Source organism: Tachyglossus aculeatus, chromosome 25 (genome assembly GCF_015852505.1).
Source record: "Tachyglossus aculeatus isolate mTacAcu1 chromosome 25, mTacAcu1.pri, whole genome shotgun sequence".
Taxonomy (NCBI): Eukaryota; Metazoa; Chordata; class Mammalia; order Monotremata; family Tachyglossidae; genus Tachyglossus; species Tachyglossus aculeatus.
In genome coordinates, this window is record NC_052090.1 from 7,299,330 (window position 1) to 7,305,329 (window position 6,000).

General features: G+C 51.6%; 1 protein-coding gene across 1 annotated transcript in view; it reads right to left on the minus strand.

Moving 5' to 3' along the window:
* Nucleotides 1-422, minus strand: part of KCTD1 (potassium channel tetramerization domain containing 1) — a 102,169-nt gene extending 101,747 nt beyond the window's left edge. The window contains exon 1 of the mRNA XM_038766615.1: nucleotides 344-422. The gene's annotated coding sequence lies outside the window, so the exon portion shown is untranslated. The remainder of the gene's footprint in view (nucleotides 1-343) is intronic.
* Nucleotides 423-6,000: the final 5,578 nt, after the last annotated feature.

The following is a 6,000-nucleotide window of genomic DNA, read 5'->3' on the forward strand; positions in this document are numbered from 1 at the left end:
AGGGGGAGGGTTCTGGGCGGTTTAAGTAATGCCAGGGGGGTTGGGGGGGCAGGGAAGCCCACCCGACTTCATCCTAGGTGTTGGTGGGGGAGGGAGGGGGAGGGTCCTGGGCGGTTTAAGTAATGCCAGAGGGGGGTTGGGGCGGCAAGGAAGCCCACCCAACTTCCCCGGCGTTGGAGGGGGGGGCGGCGAGGGAGGATCCTGGGCAGCCTAAGTGATGCCCGGGGGTTGGAGGAGGCACGGAAGCCCACCCAATTTACTCGGCGTTGGTGGGTGGGCGAGAGGAGGGTCCTGGGCGGTTTAAGTGATGCCCGAGGCGGGCAGGGAAGCCCACCTGACTTACCCGGCGTTGGTGGGGCGGGGTCCTGGGCGGGCTAGGTGATGCCCGAGGCGCGGCTGCCCTCGCCCCGCCCCGTCATCGCCCCCCGGGAGGCCGGGGGTCCGGGGGGGCCGGGAGGGGGCCGGGGGTCCTGGCTCCCGGGAGCGTCCCCGGCCGGAGCGCGGAGGGACGGAGGGGAACTGAGCAGGGCGGGGGCGGGACGGACAACCCCGGGACGCCCCGGGCCAGGGCGCCGCCCCGGGAGCCGAGAGAGCCGGGCAATCATTCATAATCATCATAATAATACTAACAATAATGGGGGAGAGGTGGGAGTTCATTCACTCCATCGTATTTATTGAGCGCTTCCTGTGTGCAGAGCACTGGACTAATGGTTATGTTACCAACTTGTACTTCCCAAGCGCTTAATAGAGTGCTCTGCACACGGTAAGCGCTCAATAAATACGATTGAATGAATAGGAATAATAATGACATTTGTGAAGAGCTTACTATGTGCAAAGCACTGTTCTAAGCGCCGGGGGAGGATACAAGGTGATCGGGTTGTCCCACGTGGGGCTCACGGTCGTCATCCCCATTTGACAGATGAGGGAACTGGGGCCCAGAGAAATTAAGTGACTTGCCCAAGGTCACACTGCTGACAATTGGCGGAGCCGGTGTTTGAACGCATGACCTCTGTCTCCAAAGCCTGGGCTCTTTCCACTGAGCCACGCTGTACTAAGCGCTTGGGAAGTACAAGTCGGCAGCTATAGGGACGGTCAGCGTTTACTATGTGCAAAGCATTGCGGGTGCGGGGGGGATACAAGGAAATCAGGTTGTTCCCCGTGGGGCTCACACTCTTCATCCCCATTTGACCGAAGAGGGAACTGAGGCACAGAGAAACAAGTGACTTGCCCAGAGTCACACACCTGACAAGTGGCGGTATCGGGATTAGAACCCACGACCCCTGACTCACTCCCAAACCCGGGCTCTTCCCACTGCGCCACAGTGCTTCTCTCAACAGGCAGGGTTGGATCCCCGCCCGGGCCTCCGCCACCCCCCCGGGGCAGCGGGGGAAACCAGGTGTCCGGGCCGAAAGCCAGGACCTGCCCCTTCCTGCTTCTGGAAGAGAAACAGCGTGGTTTAGTGGAAAGAACCCGGGTTTGGGAGTCAGAGGTCGTGGGTTCTAATCCCGCCACCACCCCTTGTCAACTGTGGGACTCTGGGCAAATCGCTTCACTTCTCTGGGCCTCAGTTACCTCGTCTGTCAAATGGGGATTAAGACTGCGAGCCCCACGGGGGACAACCTGATTATCTTGTATCTACCCCAGAGTTTAGAACATAATAATAATGATGGCATTTGTTAAGCACTTACTATGTGCTAAGCGCTGGGGGATACATAGTGATCAGCTTGTCCCACGTGGGGTTTACAGTCTTAATCCCCATTTTACAAATGAGGTAATTGAGGCCCAGAGAAGTGAAGTGACTTGCCCAAAGTCACACAGCCGACAAATGGCGGAGCCGGGATTAGAACCCATGACCTCTGACTCCCAAACCCGGGCTCTTTCCACTGAGCCACGCTGCATAGTGACCACATAATAATAATGATAACATTTGTTAAGCGCTTTCTATGTGAGAAGCACTGTTCTAAGCGCTGGGGGGGGGAATACATGGTGATCAGGTTGTCCCACGTGGGACTCAAACTCAATCCCCATTTTACAAATGAGGTAACTGAGGCCCAGATAAATTAAGTGACTTGCCCAAAGTCACACAGCTGACAATTGGCGGGGCCGGGATTACAACCCATGACCTCTGACTCCCAAGCCCGGGCTCTTTCCACTGAGCCACGCTGCATGGTAAGCGCTTAACAAATACCATTATTATCATTATTATTTTTATTATTCCCCATCCCAGCCTCCAGGACCCCAAACTAGGAGAAACATTTTAGCTCCCCAAGAGCACTGCAGAATGATATCTCTCTCTCTCTCTCTCTCACACTCTCTTCCACCCACCCACGGGCAGCACCGAGGACAGGTTGGAACAGCCCCGCCCCCCAAGAGGCGTCTCCCCCACTTGGCAAACAGCCCAAGAATTCCTCCACCCGAGGGGGCGCCCAGGGAACCAGCCTAATCCAAAACAGCTCCCTGCTGACGTCAAATACACACACACACACACACATTCATTCAATCGTATTTATTGAGCGTTTACTGGGTGCGGAGCACTGTACTAAGCGCTTGGAAAGTACAGTTCAGCAACAAGAGAGACAAGCCTCCGCCCACGAGCTCAAAGTATTTTTTTTTATGTGCTTTCCCGGACGCAAACACCCCCGAGGCGAGTCTACGCAGGCAAATTTTTTTTTTTTTAAAAAGCCTCGGGGGCTCTAATTAGGATTAGGAAAACCTCTCCGGGCTCTTCATCGGGAAAAGCGGGTGCTCGGATCCACCCACCAGGGCTCCCCTTAAATGGCAAGTGAGAAATGCCCTCCCCGTGCCCAAGAGGCTGCTCGAGGTCGCCTTTTCCCCAACATTTCCTAAAATGCTACCACGAAGAAGCAAGAATCCTTTAAAAACTGTTTGCACCGTGGACAGAACGACATCACCTTGCCGCACCTTTCGCCCGAGGGAATGCACCTGTTTGGACGCTCAGAGAAGCCAAGCAGCGATGACTTTTTTTTTGCTGACATCAGAAAAATGTGATTTTTTTTTTACTACCACATCTAAGTTCTTTTTAAGTTCGCACATTTCCAAAGCAATCATCTCTCAAAGGCATCCTATAGGACGGCCCCTCTTTAATCCCGAATGAGGAATGTCAATTGAGCTGGCTTTGTGCTAGTTTATTGTCTCGTTCTCGGCTTTCACTGTGACTACGTGCTGAAGTTGGCCTACGTTATTCGTGTCGGTGCTGTATACGACGCCTGCCGGCTGGTTGTAAACAGAAAACGTACTCAGGACTGTACTAAGCGCTGTTTTACTCTCCCAAGCGCTCTGCTCCTAGTAAGCTGCGGCAGCGACTGATGATGATGATGGTATTTGTTAAGCGCTTACTACGTGCCAAACATTCATTCATTCATTCAATCGTATTTATTGAGCGCTTACTATGTGCAGAGCACTGTACTACGCGCTTGGAAAGTACAATTCGGCAACAGAGACAATCCCTACCCAACAACAGGCCCACAATCTAGAAGGGGGAGACAGACCACAAAACAAAACCAGTAGACAGGCATCAATAGCATCAAAATAGATAAATATAATTATAGATATATACACATCATTAACAAAACAGAATAATAAATACGTACAAATATACACAAGTGCTGTGGGGCGGGGAAGGGGGTAGAGGAGAGTGAGGGAGTAGAGGCGATGGGGAGGGGAGGAGGAGCAGAGGAAAAGGGGGGCTTCCAAGGGTACTTATGCCGTCCTTGAACGTCTAGAAAAAGATGCTATTTTATGACTGGCGGGGGGAGGACAACGGACACCTGTAGGAATCTCTTCCTTCAGAGGCTTCCAAGATGTAAACACCGCCCTCCCAGAACTCTGCCAAATGATCTTTATTGGAAAGGTACTGTACTGGAAGATAGTTTACTAACCGCAAGGCAAAAATACCATCCCGATGCACAATTTAAAAAGAAAAAATATATTCATCGCGCAGTGTCACTCTCACCCACGGCTCTCATGCACTGTTCTAAGCGCTGGGGCAGACACAAGGTAATCAGGTTGTCCAACGTGGGGCCCACAGTCTCAATCCCCATTTTACAGATGAGGTAACCGAGGCCCAGAGTTATGTCATTTTTTGCCCTCCTCGTTTTGACTTGCCCAAGGTCTGTCTGTCTGTCTGTCTCTCTCTCTCTCTCTCTCTCACACACACACACACACACACACACACACACACACACACACAGACATGTGACGGAGTCGGCATTTGAACCCACGACCTCTGACTCCCAAACCCGGGCTCTGCCCATTAGGCCATGCATGCCGCGGCAGCGATTCAAGTCAGTTCTTGTGGCTCTGGGCTTTATTTTCGAGGTGGATTGGACTGCTTCTTTAGGACCAAATGATAATAATAATAATAATGGCATTTATTAAGCTCTTACTATGTGCACGGCACTGTTCTAAGCGCTGGGGAGGTTACAAGGTGATCAGCTTGTCCCACAGGGGGCTCACAGTCAATCCCCATTTTACAGATGAGGTAACTGAGGCGCAGAGAAGTGAAGTGACTTGCCCAAAATCACATAGCTGACAATTGGCAGAGCCGGGATTTGAACCCATGACCACTGACTCCAAAGCCCGTGCTCTTTCCACTGAGGCACGCTGCTTCTCTGGATCCATCCAGGCTCCGCCGCTTGTCAGCTGGGTGATTTTGTGCAAGTCATTTCACTTCTCTGTGTCTCAGTTACCTCATCTGGAAAATGGGGATGAAGACTGTGAGCCCCACGTGGGACAACCCTGATGACCTTGTATCCCCCCCCCCCCAGCGCTTAGAACAGTGCTTGGCACATAGTAAGCACTTAAATACTAACATTATTATTATTAAACAGTTTTCAAAGACCTGTTTATCTTTATACTTTTGAATTCTGCACTCTACAGGAGCCTCTCCCCAATTGCCCCCCACCCTCCCTGAAACCCTTTCTGAAGGCACATCTCCTCCAAGAGGCCTTCCCAGACTAAAACCCCTTTTCCTCACCTCCCACTCCCTGCCACATCACTAACTCGCTCCCTGTGCTTTCCCCCCCTCCCCACCCCATAGCATTTTTGTATATATCATCTGTCATTTTATTTATATCGATGCCTATTTACTTGTATTGATGCCTATCTCTCCCCCCACCTCCAGACTGTGAGCTCGTTTTGGGCCGGGATTGTCTATTGCTGGATTGTACTTTCCCAAGCACTTAGTGCAGTGCTCTGCACACAGTAAGAGCCCAATAAATACAATTGAATGAATGAGCCTGGTGATAGGTTTTCGTAAGTAGGGGATTTTGTCGTCGAAGCATTTAAATTAACCCTAATATCCCCTTGGCACTATCTCTCCCTGCCTCCAGCCTCTCCCCTCTAATGCTGCCCATCGCTTGCCGCAGGGATCATTTTACTGCTTGGCCAAACTTTCTGGTCCTCAAATCCCTCCGCTAAGGCCCAGTTTCCCTCTTTATCAAGCAGAAAACGCCTCCCAGTTGGCCTCAAGGCCACTCATATACTTTACATATCTGCTCTTCTCATCCGCTATTTCCCAACCCCCTCTCTTCATTCCTCCCAAGTGAACTTTCTGACTCTAGGTTGCTCTCGACCCTCCCGCCCTCAGATTCGCGTTATTTCCCCTCCTCCCTCCCTCAACCCAGTAGGGCATAGTTCTCGTCAGATTCACATTCCTCCTGAAAGGCCCGCTCTTCCAAAGTGCTTTCCCCAATTAATTCCCAGCATCCCAAGTCATCTAAACCCATCAATCACCTCTAGCACTTAGACGCTTTATTCCCATCCTCAGCACTTACGCATGTTTCCACTGTATATTGTTATGGGAAGGAAACGGATCTGCTAATTCTGTTGCATTGTCCTCTCCCAAGAGCTAAGTACAGTGCTCGGCCCACGCTAAGCGCCCAATAAAGACCACTGATGGATTGATTGATATCCAGTTACTTGTCTGCAGTGTGACCTTGGGCAAGTCACTTCACTTCCCTGAGCCTCGGTTACCCCACC